General features: G+C 40.5%; 2 long non-coding RNA genes across 2 annotated transcripts; one reads left to right on the forward strand and one right to left on the reverse strand.

The window, feature by feature from the left end:
• Window positions 5,799-6,580, reverse strand: LOC110430138. The gene is made up of 2 exons (XR_002447403.1): window positions 6,318-6,580; window positions 5,799-6,050 (listed from the first exon to the last, which is right to left on the reverse strand). It is a non-coding gene; the product is annotated as an uncharacterized LOC110430138 (long non-coding RNA).
• LOC110430515 lies at window positions 13,403-14,824 on the forward strand. The gene is made up of 2 exons (XR_002447859.1): window positions 13,403-13,742; window positions 14,245-14,824. It is a non-coding gene; the product is annotated as an uncharacterized LOC110430515 (long non-coding RNA).

The following is a 19,449-nucleotide window of genomic DNA, read 5'->3' on the forward strand; positions in this document are numbered from 1 at the left end:
AAATAGTAAATCACACGCTTGTTCCCTTCAAATTCTTGAATCAAAGCTGAACACATGACCATCCCATCGGTAGATAAATATAATCTGAAGGGCTTTCCTTACTGAGGTGGGATCAGAACTGGAGGGTTTACCAAGTAATTGTTGATTTCATCTAAAGCCAACTGTTGCTCTTTCCCCCATATAAATTCTTGATCGGCTTTCAGCTTAAGTAAAGGACTGAAAGTACGAATTTTACCAGACAAGTTAGATATAAATCTCCTGATAAAATTTACCTTGCCAATCAAGGACTAAAGCTCAGTTCTGTTGGTAGGAGCAACTATTTTGTTGATAGCATCAATGGATCTCCTACTAATTTTAATCCCCCTCTGATGCACCATGAAACCAAGGAATTGTCCTGCCGATACGCCAAATGCACACTTGTTAGGGTTCATCTTTAAATCATGCTTCCTTGTGCATTCCAACACCTTTCGCAAATCGGCAAGATGCTTTGTGAAATCTCCAGATTCAACCACCACATCATCAATATAAATTTCCACCAGCTTGCCGATGAACTCATGAAAAATAAAATTCATAGACCTCTGATAAGTAGCACCAGCATTTTTCAAACCAAAGGTCATGACTGTTGACAGTCCTTAATGCTCACATTTAACCATCAACTAATCATGGAAAAAGACTTATATGCAATCAACACATAGACTTAGAGTTTTATCTGACAGAATTCCACGAGTTTTGGTGTTTGTCTATTTCTGTAGGGGGTTATCAGGAAATATGGAAGAAAGGCCCACACGTCAGGATTACATAGAGATATTAACGTGCCGCGCAATTTTCTATCATCTAGAAGACTCCAGAAGCCACGGGAAGGAAGCGGAGGCCGAGAGGGCTCAGGGACAGGGCGCCCGCCCTAGTCCTGAGGGCGCCCGCCCACCTTTTTCCACCAAACAGAGTCCAATTCGGGGACAACACTCCATCGACCTAAAGGATCAAGGATAACCATTCAATCAATGTTGGTTTGATCCGACGGCCCAGATTCATCTGAAAAGACTATATAAGCAAGGCCCCCTGGCCCCTGGAGATCATACCTCTTCTACAGAATCAAAGTTAGGGTTTCAATTCTTCATCCAAGTAGAGAGGATCCCTCTAGTTCTTCTAGTTCTACCTCTAGTTCATCTAGATCTAGTTCTAGTTCATTTAGTTCTAGTTCTAGTTCCTCTAGTTCTAGTTCTAGTTAGTTCTAGTTGTAATCTAGAAAATAGGGAGAGAGAAGAGGAGAGCGGAGGAGGAGCCGGATCTGTCGGATCTTCCTCAACATTGTACTTTTACAGCAACTGGTTCGTTCTTCATCGTTCTCCAAGTGCTTCAACTCATAATTCCTGAGTTCTTTAATTAATTTTATTTACATTCAAGTTATTTATTGGATTCCCGCTTGCATCAAGTGCTCTAGTCTTTATAATGCTAGAGTAGTAATTAATAGATTAGACGTGGTGTTTAGTCTTGCGATTACCTGGAATTGCACCCAATCCTACGGATTGTTGTGGTAGCCTTAGGGTAGTGACAGCCCTAACGGTCGACGTATTCCACCATGTTCGGATCGGTGTTTGTTGGACCGTAGTCAGACCTTCCTAGCCCCCTTCTCATCTCTTTCTATGGTTAGTGCTCTGATGTCCCGATATAGATAATCTTGAAGTAATTCTTGATTCTTAGATCATCTAGAGAACTCTCAGGAAACTTCCTCTCTTCCCACCAAAAATATTCATATAGTTCTCCTTGGACGATCTTGGATCTTAATTAGTACACTCACATTCTCTGTGGAAAATCGATACTCTGGAATACTCCCGGGTGAAGGCTACATCGGTATCCGTGCGCTTGCGGATTTTTTTGTTTGCGTTTAAAATACCCAACAATGACTACCCATTCAAACAACCCAACATGATCAGGACATCTAAATGCAGTCTTTGAAATATCTTCTTCAGCCATGAATATCTGATTGTACCCCGCATTGCCATCCATAAAGCTGATGATCCGATGCCCAGCCGCAGCATCAACTAGCAGATCGGCAACTGGCATTGGGTAGCCATCCATCGGTGTAGCTTTATTGAGATTCCTCAAATCAATGCAAACCCGAAGCTTCCCATTTTTCTTGTAGACTGGAACAACATTGGAAATCCACTCGGCATACCGACACTACCGAATAAATTTAGCTTCAATAAGTTTGGTTATTTCAGCCTTAATATTAGGAAGAATATTTGGATTACATCGGCGAGCTGGCTGTTGATGTGGCCGAAATCCAGACTTGATAGGTAACCGATTTTCAACAATTGATCGGTCCAAACCAGGCATCTCAGTATAATCCCAAGCAAAGCAATCTTTATATTCCCTTAACAAATCGGTTAACTGCTGCTTACACTCAGAATTTAACTTAGCACTAATAAAAGTAGGTCTAGGTTTGTCACCACTACCTATATCTACTTCTACCAAACCATCGGCCGATGTGAATCTCTGGCCTAATTTTCCATCATCGGCGAATCTATCCATTAAAACTCCTCATTAGAACCGACTGCTTGGATCGGTGGAATTTCATAATCGGCAACTTTGAGGAAATCCTTCTCCCAAATCTCTCCCGAGATACACCTAGTTCTTTCATAGGTGTCTACTTCTGCCGATGCAATGATATAAGAAGAATCTCCTGGGACAATCTCAATCTTGTCACCTACCCACTGAACCAAGCATTGGTGCATCGTAGACGGGATGCAACAATTGGCATGAATCCAATCTCTCCCTAGCAGCAGATTATAGGCACCTTTTCCACTGATCACAAAGAAGGTTGTCAGCAAGGTTTTGCTGCCTATGGTCAACTCGATGCATATTGCCCCTTTAACTGAAGACACATTCCCCTCAAGTCCTTCAGCATCATATCAGTCTTGGTCAAATCTTGATCTCCTTTCCCAAGCTTCCGATATACTGCGTACGGCATGATGTTGATAGCAGCTCCACCATCAATTTATATCTTTGTCATTGGCTGACCATCAACCCTTCCTTTAACAAACAAAGCTTTAAGATGCTGCCTTTCATTGTTGGCAGGTTTATCAAAGATAGCTGTCATCGGATCCAGAGCCAACTGAGTTATCTGGTCGGAAAACTCCAACTCCTCATCATCACTGGTTGGCGCAAGGAATTCCATCGGCAACATATATACCATGTTAACATCTGCCGATGGCCATTTCCCTTTAGGATCTGGTTGTTGCTGATCCCCAGACTGGCCAGAGTTCTCGCCCTTGCTTAGCTCTTCTCGTCTTTCGCGCTACAGTCTCCTTTTCTGTGTCTTAGTTAACCCTTCTGGACACCATGGGGGAAGTGGTGACTGCCTTGTCGATGGACGACGATGTTCCCTTGACTCCATCCGATGAGTATTAGCGTCCCTGCAAAATATGAACTCATAGGGAACTCGTGCATTAGCCATCTCTTCAAGCTCTTCCTGGTTCCTGGGAAAATATCCAACACGATCACCAAGCCTATCGTGTACACTGAGCCTGCCCCCAGCCGATCATAAACTGACACTCTCCCCCTAATCGGCCCATTAAATCGCTGATCATCATCGTGATAGCGCCGATCGGATCTGTCATACCGATCATAACCATTGCATTCAGGGCAATCTCTAACAGTGGGCAATTTGATGTTCTGCTCCCAGCAATGGATAAAGAATGGGCAGTTCCAGTGGTCCTTGTGCCGATTCCACTCTTGACGATGTCTTTCTTCTTCCCGACGATAGTCTTCTTGCTGGCGCCGATACCGATCTTCGTGTTGCTGCCAAGTCTCCCGAGGCCTTCTATGAGTTATCACAATACCAGATCGAGGAGGCCTTCCTGAGCTATTTCCTTCCTGAATCAAGCCTTTTCCTTTGGCATCGGCAGCAGTAATCTGATGCTGAGGATCTACCGATGCACTCCTTTCAGCTGCTTTCGACGTCAAGACCTTGGTCTTTCCCTTAGCATCCAACATATTTGTTGGAAAAGGATGTTGGTCGATCTTCATCGGCTTCTGAGCTTTGGAATCAAATTTGATTCTCCCAGATTCTATAGCCGATTGCAGCTGTTGCCTAAAAATCTTGCATTCATTGGTGCTGTGAGAAGTTGCATTGTGCCACTTGCAGTATTTCATCTTCTTTAATTCTTCAGCCGATGGAATCACATGATTGGGTGACAGCTTAATCTGGCCTTCCTGAAGTAGAAAGTCAAATATCCTATCGGCTTTGGTGATATCAAATGCGAACTTCTGTGGCTCCTTATGTCCAAAAGGGCAAGACATCAGCTTTTTATTTTTCACCCACTCTGCCAAGCCGATGACCGGCTCTTCATCAGAATTCGAGCTTGCTGCTTCATCGACAAATGACACCTTTTTATTCCAAGCTCTCTTAGGTTTAAATGGTTTGATATCCTGGTCGGAAATCCACTGGACCAAGTGACTCAGGTTCTCAAACTCTTGAGAAGCATATTTGTCCCTGATGTGTGGCAACAAACCCTGGAAAGCCAAATCGGCTAGCTGTCGATCATCTAAAACCAGACTATAGCATTTATTCTTGACTTCCCGCAACCTCTGTACAAAGCTTTCAATTGATTCATCATTGCGTTGCTTCAATCTAACTAAATCGGTGAGTTTCTTCTCGTGAACTCCCGAGAAAAAGTACTTGTGAAACTGCTTTTCTAGATCGGCCCAAGTGATTACTGAGTTAGGAGGTAACGAAATAAACCAAGTGAAAGCCGATCCAGATAAAGATGACGAGAACAAGCGAACCCTTAACTCATCTCTATTAGTAGCTTCTCCACACTGGATGATAAACCTATTGACATGCTCCATGGTCGATGTATCATCCTGCCTAGAAAATTTAGTGAAATCCGGTACCTTCACTACAAGGTTTCCCCCCCGATGCAACGGCCTAAAAGTATTGCAATAGGCCAAAAAGTGTTGCAATAGACAAAATTGCAACACAAAAAATGGTTGGGAGGTGTTGCCACTGTTACGGTAGCAATAGGATTATGCAACACATTATTTTGGTGTTGTCATAGACTTTTCTCTATTGCAACACAATGGAATGTTCTTGCAACACCATGAAGTGTTGTGATTCATAGTACAAACAACCACCATGGGTGTTGCAATAGTAACTATTACAACACACTAGGTGTTGCCAAAGATATTTGTTGCCACATACCGAAAGAGTAGCAATAGGTACACTAGCAACGAAAATGAGTGTTGCCATAGACCCTATTGCTACACATCAATAGCATTGCGATAAATGGACGTCTTATTGCTACGCTATCTTTGTGGTTGCTGTAGGTATACTCTCTATTGCCACAATAGATATTTGGTTGCTACAGGTGGTCTCCCTATTGCAACACTTGTATATGTGGTTGCTATAGGTAGAACCCTCTATTGCCATGAGAACTATTTTGGTTGCTAAAGGTGCCTCCTCTATTGCCACACTTGTCTATGCGGTTGCTATAGTTGGAGCCCTCTATTGCCACGACAAATGTTTTGGTTGCTAGACAGGTCTCCTTATTGCCACACAAAGTATTGTGGTTGCTATATGTAGAACCATCTATTGCCTCGGTAAATGCTTTGGTTGGTATAGATGTAACTCTATTACCACACCCACTGTTTCATTGGTATGTGGTATTTGCCACACCAATTGTTTGTTGCTATAGCATATATTGCATAATCAAATGATTATGCCAATAGTCCATATTGCAATACTTTGTTTAGTAGATTCAAAAAATAATTGCACGCAGAACAATATAAGATATATGAAATATTTAGACATCCATTAAACCAATATATGGTCTGTTCATACAAAATATAAATGAAACCAAAACCATCCAATGTCAACCTTAGTTGATAACACACACACAAATGAAACATATAAGGTATCCAACACAAATCACTATCTAGTTTGATCACATCAAATTGTAATGAGCTATGGAGCACTACAACAATGGTATGGTTGCCTTGATGTTGATCATTCCATCAACCGTGTGCTCCATTCAAACTCCATATTCCTCCTAAAAAGAATCATTAACAATTAGTATATGCATCAGGTAAACTAAAATTATATTATTTTGGCAAAAATAGTTTGGAGTTGATAAAGAAAGCAATTCATAATCTTAAACTAAAGATTACCAGGTTTGCAGGATTATTCAAAAGTAAAATATTTCATGTAAACGCTATATGTCAAACCTACAAGTCAATAAGGTATATACATAAAATACTCAGTGACGTAAATCTGATTCAAAAATATTCCAAGGGTAGTGGAGTTACAAAAAAATCACCTGTGCATTGCCTGCTGGTTCTTTCCCTTTGCCTAATGCTCGTTTCTTAGCCGCATCATCCTTCAGTGCTTTTGTAGTAGTATAAGAAACTGCTAGATTCCCTCCTTTGTTTTGGGCTGTTTGTGACTTATTCACAGCACTCCTAGTTATGCGAGTATTAGCAGTAGTTGCAGGTGTTGTAGATGCGAGTTGTGTTTTCAGCATGCTGCTTGTACGACCAGTATTTATCCCACCTGCAAGTTGTGTTTGCAGTGGGCTGCTATGTGGGTTATCCTACGAATCAATAGATGGAGGGAAAATTAGGCCCATACTATGGACTGTAACATACAACATTAAACACTCATCTATCCTTAAACTACCTGCTGATGTGGTATTTCTTTATTTTCTCTTGTTGTTACATTTCCTTCAAACATGTTTGTTTCTGCACCAACCTCGGCAATCTGTCCCCCATCTTTGTTACCCTGCATTTAAAGTTTGCTCAGAAAAATCATGTTTGAGTTTGGAAGTAAAAAAATGATGTTTACACGTTTAAATTTCAGCAAATATGCATAATGCCTACACCAAAACAACACCTTTAGTAAGAACTTAACTACTACAAGCAAGGTCTGTAGCCAGCTATCATCGAAAGATTTTTAAGTTAGCTACAACTTTATCATTATCATCTAAATTGGATTCCATAGCTAAAGGGATTAAAGAACACAAACAAGGCATCCCTGTCCAGATTTGGAGAGAATCTGCCACCCCACTTTGAACAACTATAACTAGAGTTTTAGACCACCAAAAGTAGTGATCCAAAACAATTTAGAAAGCTTAAGAAAAACCCTATAATTCTTATATTATCTCCAAGCATGATTCCATGTTTAAATAATTCAAACAAGATAATTATTCAGGTCTGTCCAGAGGACATGCAAAACCTGATAGCAAACTCGTAAAATCTGCAACTCCTAAACCATCAGTCCTATGGTCATGAAACTTTAACACAATTAACATGATGAAGTTATCTACAAGTTTTGTATTTACCATGATCATTGAAAACATCATTTACATCACCAAAATAATTGCATAACAAAAGCTGTAGATGCAGCCATTTCAGCATAAACATAGGAGAGTTCTTCACTAATTTAGTTAACATGGGAGCACACACATAGGATATATTCAAAGATCAACCACTCTTATACTAGCTCAGCAAAATATTCAACTTAAACTAAGCAAGGAGCATCACATGATGTGATTATGCCACATTAAGATTTTACACTAATATTACCTGTTGTAATGATGTTTGTGCTTGTATTGCTTGCATCATCGACATAAACTCTTGCTTAAGTGCTTCTCTATCAGCCTCCCTTGTCTTCTCCATTTCTTCCATTTGACGCCTATGTTCTTCCCTTTCGGCTTCCCTTTCAGCCTCTTTAGTTTCAATTCGTTCTTGTAGCTTTGCAAACGCATCCATCAGTGTCGCATCCTGACGGACACGGTACTGGTATTCCTCAGACAGTAGCTGCCTTCTAGTGGGGTACTTTGCCATGTATCCATTAGCATGGATCTTAGTTGATTTGCAGTTTGTTGTTTCCTTGTAGGCTACTTGGAAAATATGGTTTTGCTCCACGTCTGAGATGATGTTTATATCTCCATTTGTTTCCCTCTGTGAAAGTTTGTTGCTTGCATTATCCTAACAAAGAGAGGACAATAAAAGTAGTTAACTAAAAAAGAAATGGTAGGAATTCACTTCGTATCACTAAATAAGGATTGTACAAAATGTTCTACACTCACGTAGACATCCCTAGATTCTTGGCTTGTCCAGTCCCCATTCTTAGTGTGTGTCATCATAAAAAGGTCCAAATCATTTGGCTCATCACCAGTTAGTGGATCCCTCTAGTGTGAAAAGAATGTAACAATTAGTGACATTTCATCATGTAAGGAAGCATGTACATATGCTTATGAAGTTATTACCTTCTCATAGCTGAACTGAGAAAAAGACTTTGATCCGGTCACATGGTTTATCTTTCTATTGTGCCGATTACGAGAATTCTTGATGCTAATCCTCTGCACAATGAATTATTTTTTAAAAATAGTGAATTGCTCGAAACGTATCCTTTAATTAAGCAGGTATAGTTGGAAAGAATAAAATAAATGTAATGAAACCTGAAATTCTTCGCTATCAAAATACATCACCAGATAGTGCCATTCAACAATGTCCAACTCTTCTAGCTTGTGTCTCATTCTCTCTTCATAGGTGGTGTATGCCCTGTACGTAGCACTTAATGTCGATCGCCATCCTTTGTAACGCTCATTTGCGATGGTCCATATCTTTTTCCTATTTTCCTCATCATTCTCAATGTCCCACTTATTCTGTTGAACAAAAATATAAATACTAGGCCACTTCCTAAATAATTTGGTAAATGTGTATGCAACCAAAAATAAATCAGAACTTACCATAATATTAGATGCTATTGACTTTTTTACATCTTCATGGATATCTCTCCATGTTCTCACTCCAATGAGTGGTGCTTTTTTCCTTGTAAACAATACTATTTCATCAATAAATGTGCGTGTGTTCTCACCGGCAACTCCTCCAATTCTAGAGAATTCGACTTTAAGCTTCTGACTGCCTTGCTTAGATCTCTTATGGGAGGCTGCCAATCCTTTCAGGGTACCTCGTGCCTTTCTCGTTTGGGAGTCTTGTAAATGGAAACAATATACAATGCAAGAAATTAAACAAAATTGTTTACTAGGGATAACTGAACTAACCTCAAACTAAATTCACAATAAGCATTACTTACTATTTCCTTGTGTTTTCTCACGTCGAGCATGAGATGGGTGGTGCACATGTGCTGTTAGATTTCTATCTTGACTTGAATTTAGTAAATCAACCTGATTCCTATGGGTGTCATACGCAGCTGCAGACAATATATAGGTCACATGTGTAAGTTGTAAATGGTTTGCGAACAACTAATCATAATTTGGTTTAAATTTTGGCAAAAGTTGTTATGTTACAAATATCATCAAGTTGTCCTTGCACCCTTAACCATTCTTTGTAAGTCTCGACTGTGTCGTCCCTGTATATATCTTTAAATTCTGCAAAAACATGTTGATATCGGTGACGTGGCCATTGCATTATATTATAATATAACCAATTAAAATAAAGCAACAACATAACTTACCCATGAATTTTCTCTCTTCATGCATTTTGTTAAGCCACACCTTGTAATCATCAATTGATGACTCATCTATAGAATCTTCACTAACCGATGCCATTTTTGGCAATTTAATTGGTGTTATCTCTACATTTCGCTCTGTTATTTGATCCCTTGACAATAATAGTCTGACCTCCCTCTCCTCTGCATTACTTGATACATTGCATTGGTATCGTCATCATATTCAATCTCATTTAGTGTTGCTAAAGCATTACCACATCTCCTCTTATAGTACAAGTAGTCCCTGGCACCATACCCCAAATTTGATTTCATTGTTATTAAGTTACCAAATGTGACCTCGTCCCTGTCTATCATGTACTGAGCAAATTATTGTCCTCCTATTGCCCCCTTACAAGTGAAATACATAGTCCATGTTTGTTCCGAGCTGTCACAAAATAAAATGAGAAATATAAGCACAGGTGATGAAACAAAATTTAAAGAAGGAACAACTTGAGAAAGGCTTCGGGGAGGATTAACATCTTTTCGGGACTCGTATAATATCTACAGTGAGAACACAGTTGTGCATTAAGTCTAGATCAAGCAACCAAAGTTATTGTACTCTTCATATTTAAAATAATATCTGTAATACTACATCCAACAGGGCTATATCACAGGGAGTAGGCAAATCAATGATTATAGATAATAAATTTTCAAATTTAGACTCCAGTGCATGGAAGTCTGACACTCAATTCTGAGGCAACCTTGAACTGGACAACACACCTGAGCAAATTAAGCTCAGATAATGGAACACATTAGATGCAAAGGAAAAGACTTTTCTTGATTCAGGTAATAACATATGGCAGTCGTCATCAAATTGATTGTTGAAGCCCAGTGCATACACAATCTAAAAGCCACAACCAGAATTAAAATATACTCGAGATAACAACTATGCTGTAATAGAAACAGCCACCTGAGCTTGTCAGCAAAAATGATTGTGTTAGTTTGCATTTCACCTTTCCAATTTCCAGCAACATGGTTACATAAACTCTAAAATCTTTTTTAGCAATAAACTACAAAACCATTTTACTTGAAAGGAATAGAGTGGGCTGTTTAGAAGGTGGCCTTTGCAACACTTTCAGTGGAAAGCAATCATATTAGATTATGTGAATTGTACTTTGAGAAAAAAAATCAGGAAGTGTCTCTAGGGGCAGGATAGTTTGGTGAATTCATGGTTCACGTAGGTACCTGTAAACAACAAAAGTCTGTACTGTGTTCTCAGATAAAAGATGACTGATTTCAAAAAAAGAGTAACCTGAAACTTTTATTCAGATAAAAGATGTACTAAAGTTATAGTCGTCTTTCACCCAAAAAAAACATATGAATTCAGGTTTCTGCTACTACTTTTCTTTCCCCCAACTAAGTTCCTTGACTGAATGAAAGCAAATAAATCTGAATGTTTTAGGAAAAGGAAACTACTAAAGTTTCAGAAGTGGAAAACAGATGGTTGTGCACATGTACGAATGATTATATCTGCATGGGATACTATTTTCATGTAATTAGATGAGATCAGAATATAGATAGGGAATTAGCTTAGGGTAGGGTGCTCGGTTTCACACATCAGGAAGGGATGAGAAGGGGTTTACACTCTAGGATTACAGAATAGGTAGATAGATACATGTGCCCTTACCTGTCATCAGTCTGAGAGGAACGCCGATGCCTTTCTCATCCTTGACTGCCGTCACCTCCATCTTCATCGGCAGGAGGTGTAGCCGTCCTGGACAAAGGTGTCCGAAACAGCGACATTGTCGCCATGGGTCTAGATGTCGTTGAGGCAGGTCGACGTGCTGACATAGGGGTTCCCGTGTAGCACGAAGGTACCGTCGCCGCAGCAGGTGTGGCCATCGACGACGACGCAGGTGTCCTCGTTGCTGCTCTCGCTGGTGCCTCCGGAGGGGTTGCCATCTTCTTCTCGCTGGTCGAAGCCCAAAACCCTAACTGGCGCCCGGCGGCTGCGGCTATCTGCTCTCCCACGTGAATAGAACAGAGTATTAGGAAGGGAGATGAATAGTCACGTAATGTGGGGAGGGAAAGACGTGAGGCCAGTTGTGGGCGCGGGATTTTTTGTGCTCTTTTTTTTTGCTTTGGGGGCTCGGGGATTTTTGGCGCTAGAATTTTGGCTGCAAAGAATGATGCCACTGAGTTTTATTTAGAAAGTTTGGTGAGATCTGTGACAGTGGTGTAGGTCTCCATTTTCAAACATATGTAAGCTGGTTGTCGTCTGATCACGTATGTGGTACATTAATGATTTGATGATGTTTGAACAAGTTTAACAAATATTGAAATAAATAAAATGTTAGCTCCATTAAAAAAAGGTGAATCAAGAGCCCTACGACATATCTATTTCTTTTGCCGTTATGGCCAGATGTTTTTTTTAAAAAAAACATGGTCACTTGAAATGTCATATTTTAAAATCAGGAACATTAGATGCCTCTCACAATTTGATTGCTAGCTATCCATGAACTTCATGTCTCCATACAAGTAGAGCGTGTGCCACTTGCCATTCGGCCTTTGCACTCCGGCATCCTTTTCACATGGCTACAGAGTCATGGGTCTGCAAAGAACATACGAGTGTACCGGTTCATGTCATCCATTTATGTGTGCGTGGGCAACGAGGTGGGCGATGGCGTGGCGCACAACATGGCGCCGCCCATGACGAATGTGCATGCCGCCCTAGCGGTGGGCACAACCACATTAATATGACGATGTTGGTGTCACAAGCCCTCCTGGGCGGGCATGTATAGCCCAACGGCATCTCAGTTACCTGTACCTGGCCTGGGCCTATAACCCAAATCGAAACCTAGGCATGTATAGCCGCTCGCCATTTGGTCTTTGCACCTACCAATACTTCCCCTATGGATTTAGCATCATGGTTCCGCAAGAACATCCAGGTGTACTCGTCTATGTCATCCCTTTACGTGTGTATGGGCAACGAGGTGGCCTGTGGTGTGGCGCAGAACATAGTGCCGCCCATGAAGAATGTGCAAGCACCCCAGTGGTGGCCCATTGAGTATATACGGGCCCATGTTGTGGTTCTTGGCCCACATCGGATATTTTGGATTTCAATAAAAAATAAAAGGAATTCTATCAATTTTTATTTTTCATTTATTTAGTTTATTTTCTTAATGAAATTTAAATTATTAACTAACGGAGCAAACACAAATAAAGAAATAACTTTGCTGACCATGATAGATTTGGGTATAAGTTTGGGTATATAGAAATACAAACAAAAAAGAGAGGATAGAGGATAGGCTCATTACATAAAAAAAAGATATGGAAATAGTCATAATACATGACAAAAAAAGGAGCGGGAGAGCCAAATAAACCGTTGATGGCCAACATCTACCCATACAGATAGTTCCATGATGAATAAATTTTACTGGTAGTAGTAAAAGGTTTCTTAACATTAATTTCATAGGGAAGGGAGAAAAAAGCAATAAAAAAATCAAAAAAAATATTTTTCATCAAAGTAGCAAAAAGCAATAATGTCAAAGAATTTTGGGAAGTATAGAATAAAAATTAACAAAATAGTTCCATGATGAATAAATTCTACTGGTAGTAGTAAAAGGTTTCTTAACATTAATTTAATAGGGAAGGCAAAAAAGCAATAAAAACATCAAAAAAATATTTTCGTTAAAGTAGCAAAAAGCAATAATATCAAAGAATTTTGGGAAGTATAGAACAAAAATTAATAAAAAATGCTCAACACTGGTTCGAACCTAGGAGGCAAAGATCACGCAAAGCCTGTTCTACCACTGAGCTAAAGAAGTCTATTGGTCAAAGGACGGCCTTTATTTTACTTGTAGACTGGCGTAGGTGATTTTTCTTAAGTGCATTGGGCTATGGCTGGGGAGCAGTATGTTGCATCTAGTCTGCAAAGGGTGTGGTTCATCCTGCTTGGAAACACAACTCGCTCCTAGTTTTAGCCAAAGGATCCAACTGGTTCAACCCCAACACAAAGGACGAAGCGAAAGGTTCTCGACCCAATCGAACCTAGGGTCAACCCGCGGCCTCCTCCCCAGCTCGCCGCCGCCAAGCCGCCACTACGTACTCCCGTCGCGGCTCCTCCCTCCCTGCAGTGGCGCAGCAGCCCCGCGGCGCGGCTTCTTCCTCCACGTGGCGCGCCTTATCTCTCCCCGCTCTGTCGCAGTCGTCGTCGCCTTCGCCGTTGACTCACTGCTCGACCGCCACTTCATGCCCACCTCAACAGCTCTATTCACAGTTCCAGCCTCCGGTCAGTGCTCTGCTCCGCACCGCCTCCACCCATCTCCCTCGCCCTTTTCCCCTTCAGTAGGGGTAGCTTAGCTCCTCTGTGTTTTTGATTGAATGCTAGAGCAGCGCCAATCAATGACTTGAGCCAATCCTTGGGCAACATCTGTAGTCTGTTCCATGACAATCATGATTTTGTGACGAAGTTTGGGAGAAACTTGCTAGGAATTTGGTGGCTCGAATCTGATCTTTTTTACCAACAAACAAATTTGGTTTGATTGGAAACTGTGAGACTGTAAGTATTGTTGATTTTAGGAAGCAGGGCGTATACAATAGCAGTGTGCAGACATGTGGACTCAGACTCATTCACGTATAGTTGACAACATTTGCTTGTTTATAAAAAAAAAAGTTCCTGATGGAGCTTTTAGTTCACTGATCACAGATGACTTGACCGTCTTGAAAATGAACTTATTACTTATATTATTTTGCCACTGTGAGCAAATTTACATGAATGTCTTTACTTTCAGCAAAGGGCGTCACCGCCACCGCTACGGGTGACTGAGCTGCACCCTTCGCAATCTCCATGGGCAGTTAATCCTCCGCCACCGTCACTGCTGCCACAACTTCCATGGGTGGCTCGTCTCTCTCCACGACCATCAACACAGGCAGCCTCCGACAACCCAGATCGTCAGCCATGGCCGGGCAGTTGCGGTTCCAGTCTCCTCCTAGTGACGCTGGAGTCGATGCCGTCGCTAGTGGGGGACACCAAGGCGTTGGTGCTGATGTTCACGACTAGGACCACTCGTTTCGTATTGCTGGTGCCGATGTTCAAAGCAACAATAATTTGCTGAAGTGTGGACAGATGTGCACGAATGAGCTTCGCAAGCCATTTGAAGAAGCATCAGCCTGTTGTGAACAACTTATGTTGATGGATACCTCACAGAAGTTTCAAAGGACCCAAATAGACTGTTGTACAATTTTTTTAGTCTACTTGAGACAATGGCTTTTGTTCCAAAATTGCTCTGTAAGAGTTGATCATTTATCTGAAATTTGTATACAAGGTTATTTGAATGAAGATGGAAACACTATTTTGTGGGATGAAGATGATATCACTACTTTGTTTGCTTTGGTTGTGCTTGAGACCTGTCTAAGTCGTATCTTTGTCCTGGTTTGCTGTGCTGCTGCAGCCTGGGTTGTACATTGTATTATGTCTAAAAGCTCTCTTTCTGGTCTTATTAAAACAAAAAATCTATGGGTATTTTACTTTAAAAACAAAACTCAGTGACAAATTTGAGAAGATGATAAGAAGGGAATTGGAGTTAGGAATTTAGAGTAAGATACGTCTGGATGGAGCAATATAAAAGGCATGTTGCCATTTGAATATTACTGGAGCTAAGCCTTTCAGAAAACAAAAATTATCCAACTTGCTGATATTTATGCTTATCAGTTACGACAGGAACCAATTAGCCTGAAAGAGTCCAGCTGTGGCTTTCCATGGGGTCTGGACATCAATATTCAGCAAGAATACATAAGGAATCAACTACAGTATGTGTCACAGTTGAACAAAAAATAAGTATTTAAACAAAGAAATCATCTTCTTCGCTTTCTACCACAACTGGTGCAACAACTCCATCATCAATGTAGGTGTCATCTTTATTATCATCATCCTCATCATCAATTAATATCGCATCATCTGGTTCAGGAACTGCTTTAGCACGCACTTGATTAATAATGGAAGCATCACCGGTTGTGGCTTCCTTGTCTGCCCTTGTCCAATTTGACAAATCCTCATTTGGGCCTACTAAATTCATATCTTGGATTCCCACATCAAGTAGACCGGCTTCCATGTCACCCTCATTTTCTATTTCTGGCATGGCAAACAAATTTCCTGGTCTCAACAACACTGGACCATCCTGACTTGTTCACGATGTTTACAAAAAACACCGGTTCAGCCTGTGTCGCCAGAATGTAAGGTTCATTTGAATATCGGAACCTAGAAGTATCGATATCAATAACACCATATTTATCCCTACTGTATCATCTACTTCTGCTCGTACTGGCAGCTGGCACATCGTACCAATCACACTGAAATAATACAACTTCTTTTTCGGTATTGAATTCGAGTGAGATAATTCTTCTAATCACTCCATACCAGGTCATGTTGCCTGTAGTAACGTCACCCCTCACAAGCACACCACAGTTTTGTGTGATGAGGTTTCTTTCAACGGCAGTCGTTCGAAATAGCCAGTTATTGATATAGCATCTATTGAACACATGAGCTCGAGGGTCCGGTCCTTGAGAAAGGGCATACATCAGTTAACTTGCTTCCCCTTTATCGTATAGTTTGGTGATCTGAAAACTCAGTTTGAAAACACATGTATCTGTTAATTAGTACATTGTTCTAACTATCACATGGAATTAAAAAATAAAACTAACCTTCTCCTCAAACCACCTTACAAAGTGTTGTTCATGTCGTTTATTAAGATTCCTTGTACTATTTTTTTTGAGTTCTTCCATATGCTCCCTACATCAAAATAGCCAATTAATTAGTTGACACCACAAATAAATAGTACAATAATTAATACTGATATTTTGCAACTTACTCGACCCAGTGTCTCGCTTCAGCGCAGTTACTAATTATGTAGTGCCTCATCTTCCTAACTGCATCTCCACTAAATGTCACACAAGTCTGTCCTCTCCTCTTATAATCCATTTCACCAAATATGCTCAGACCAGATGACGGCTCATTCACAGTTGTACTTTCATGACGATCAACGTGATTCAGCTTGGTGTCAACATCGAAGAATCTAGAGCAAAATGTAAGGCACTCTTCGGCTATATATGCCTCGGCTATTGAACCCTCTGGGTGTGCCTTGTTCCTCACATAGCCTTTAATAGTACGTAGATACCTCTCAACTGGATACATCCATCTATAACACACGGGCCCTCCAAGTTTGGCCTCCTCAGCTAGATGAACCGGTAAATGAATCATGATATCAAAAAATGCAGGTGAGAAAACCATCTCTAGCTGACAAAGAGTCTCTTTAATTGAAGTACTAAGTTTGTCAAGATCATCCTCCACTAGCTCCTTTGAACAAAGTGCAGTGAAGAACCTACTGAGCTGAATCAATGGCGCAACATCTTCTGGCAAAATTCTTCTAACGACTAAGGGTAACAATTTTTGTAGAATAATATGGTAGTCATGACTTTTGAGTCCGGATACCTTGCATGAATTGACATCCACACATCTCCTTATATTAGAGCTAAACCCATCAGGCATCTTTACTCCTTGTAGAAATTGGCATAAATTTTTCTTGTCATCTTTATCTAAAAAGTACAAGGCTGGTGGCAAGGTATACCTATCATTGTCAATTACCGGGTGCTGATCTTGCCTTATCTCTAGCTGTTCCATGTCAAGTCAGGCCTTCTCATTGTCCTTACATTTACCTTCAATTTCAAGCAAAGTACCTAATATGCTATCGCATATGTTTTTCTCAATGTGCATCACATCCAAATTATGCCTTATGAGCAAAGAAGACCAGTAAGGGAGCTAAAAAAAATACTCTTCTTCCTCCAATTGTGCCATCTTTCATCTTCGTCACGCTTCCTCTTTTTTGATCCCGTCTTTCCAAAACTCACTTGATCAAAAGTTTCATACTGCTCCAATACCTGTTGACCAGACAGTGGTACTGGAGCCTCCCTAGTCTCCACCTCATTGTTGAAGCTGACCTTGTTCATGCGCCATGGATGGTCCGAGGGCAAAAAACGACGATGTCCCATGTAGCAATGCTTGTTCCCAAATTTCAACCATAAATAATCTGTATCCTTGTGGCAGTATGGACATGCAAATTTGCCTTTTGTGCTCCAACCAGAAAGTATCGCATATGCAGGAAAATCATTAATTGTCCAAAGTAGAATAGCATGTAACTGAAAATTCTTCTTTACCTTATCATACCATGTATCAATGCCATTTTCCCATAGATCCTTCAGCTCATCAATGAGGGGTCTCAAATATACATCAATATTTATTCCAGGAGATTTTTTACCAGGTATCAACATTGACATCATCCAATATAGTTGTTTCTCAAACAACCAGGGAGGCAAATTGTAAGGGATTAGGATAACGGGCCAACAAGTGTACGTAACATTTTGCATGCCAAAGGGATTGAAGCCATCAGAAGCAAGACCCAACCTAATATTACGAGCATCCTCTGCAAACCAGCAATACTCCATATCCACATGCTTCCATGCCTTTGAGTCAGCAGGGTGGCGCATTTTGCCATCACTAACCAATTCTTCCTTATGCCATCGCATCTGTGATGATGTGCTCGCTGTCATATATAATCTTTGTAGACGAGGAGTAAGAGGAAAGTAATGTAGTATTTTACGTGGGACACGCTTCTTATTTGTTCTATCAACACCACCATCCGCATTGCCCCTCTGATCATTAGCACCATCATCAGGCGTTTTCCACCTAGACTCGCCACATTTGGGACATGTATCCAAATTTTCATTTTCCTTCCTAAATAGCACACAATTGTTCTCACAGGCATCTATCTTTACATAGTTCAAACCTAGATCTCGAACCACCTTTTGCACTTTCTCCATTGTGTCTGGTACACAGTGGCCTTTAGGCAGAATCCTTGAGAATATATTAAGTATCGCCTCCAATGCACGGTTACTCATGCCAGTCGAGCACTTAATCTGAAAAAGTTCAACAATAAAAGAGACCTTAGTAGCTTTTGTGCAACCCGGATACAATTGCTTTTCTGCCTCCTGTAATAATTTCAAGAAGATCTTGGCATGTTCATTTGGCTGTTCATTGTCATCAGTGATCTCGCCACATATAGCAGCTCTGATTAGGGATCTAACCATATTAGTGGCACCAAGTTCTTCACTCGGTGCGCCTTGTTCATTATTGTCATCTCCAATTTCTTGTGATGTGACTTCATTGGCTACTTGTACATCAATTGGTGGTGGTGCATCATTGTGTACTTCTACATCAGCTGGACGTGCATCTTGGTTGTGTAATTCCACATCTGAAACTTCTCCTTCCATGATAAAGTCTTTATCAAACCCTCTAGTAAGAACATGACATTGAACCTCAGACTGTGGTCTGTATGACATGCACACACATCTAGGACATGGACAAGGAGCAGTTCCACCTCTTGATGTGCCACCAAATGTGATGTCCAAAAATTATCGAAATTTCTGCTGCCACTCAGTTGAAGTACGAGACAAGCTCATCCAACTCCTATCTTCACGTGACATTATATATTCTGCATGACGATGATCACATCAAACAAAAAATAATTAGAATTCTATCAGATATCTTTAAAAATAAAAATACACATAGACAGAGGCATGAGCTAGCATTATGCATGTAGAGATATATATCCACTGAATATAGATACATATAAAACGTTAGTAAATTACCTAGTTGAGAACTTGATATAAAGATTATCCACTAAAAAGTCTCAAATTCAGTGTGACCTATGTGTTATATAGGCAGCAGAACTCTAGAATGAACTACTGTAAGAATATTATATATGTCAAATTCATGAACCTTCCAGCTTTTACTGCCTGAGTTTCAATTTTGCTTTCATTTTCAGACATCGTGTTTTTTCTCAAGTTCAGAAATCCATAATTACCAACCTGTACAGAAAGATAAATTGGTGCATGTGCCTATGGTGAAGTGTCGTTGATGCAAACTGAATCAGTAGAATACACTT

Source organism: Sorghum bicolor, chromosome 9, assembly GCF_000003195.3.
Source record: "Sorghum bicolor cultivar BTx623 chromosome 9, Sorghum_bicolor_NCBIv3, whole genome shotgun sequence".
NCBI lineage: Eukaryota > Viridiplantae > Streptophyta > Magnoliopsida > Poales > Poaceae > Sorghum > Sorghum bicolor.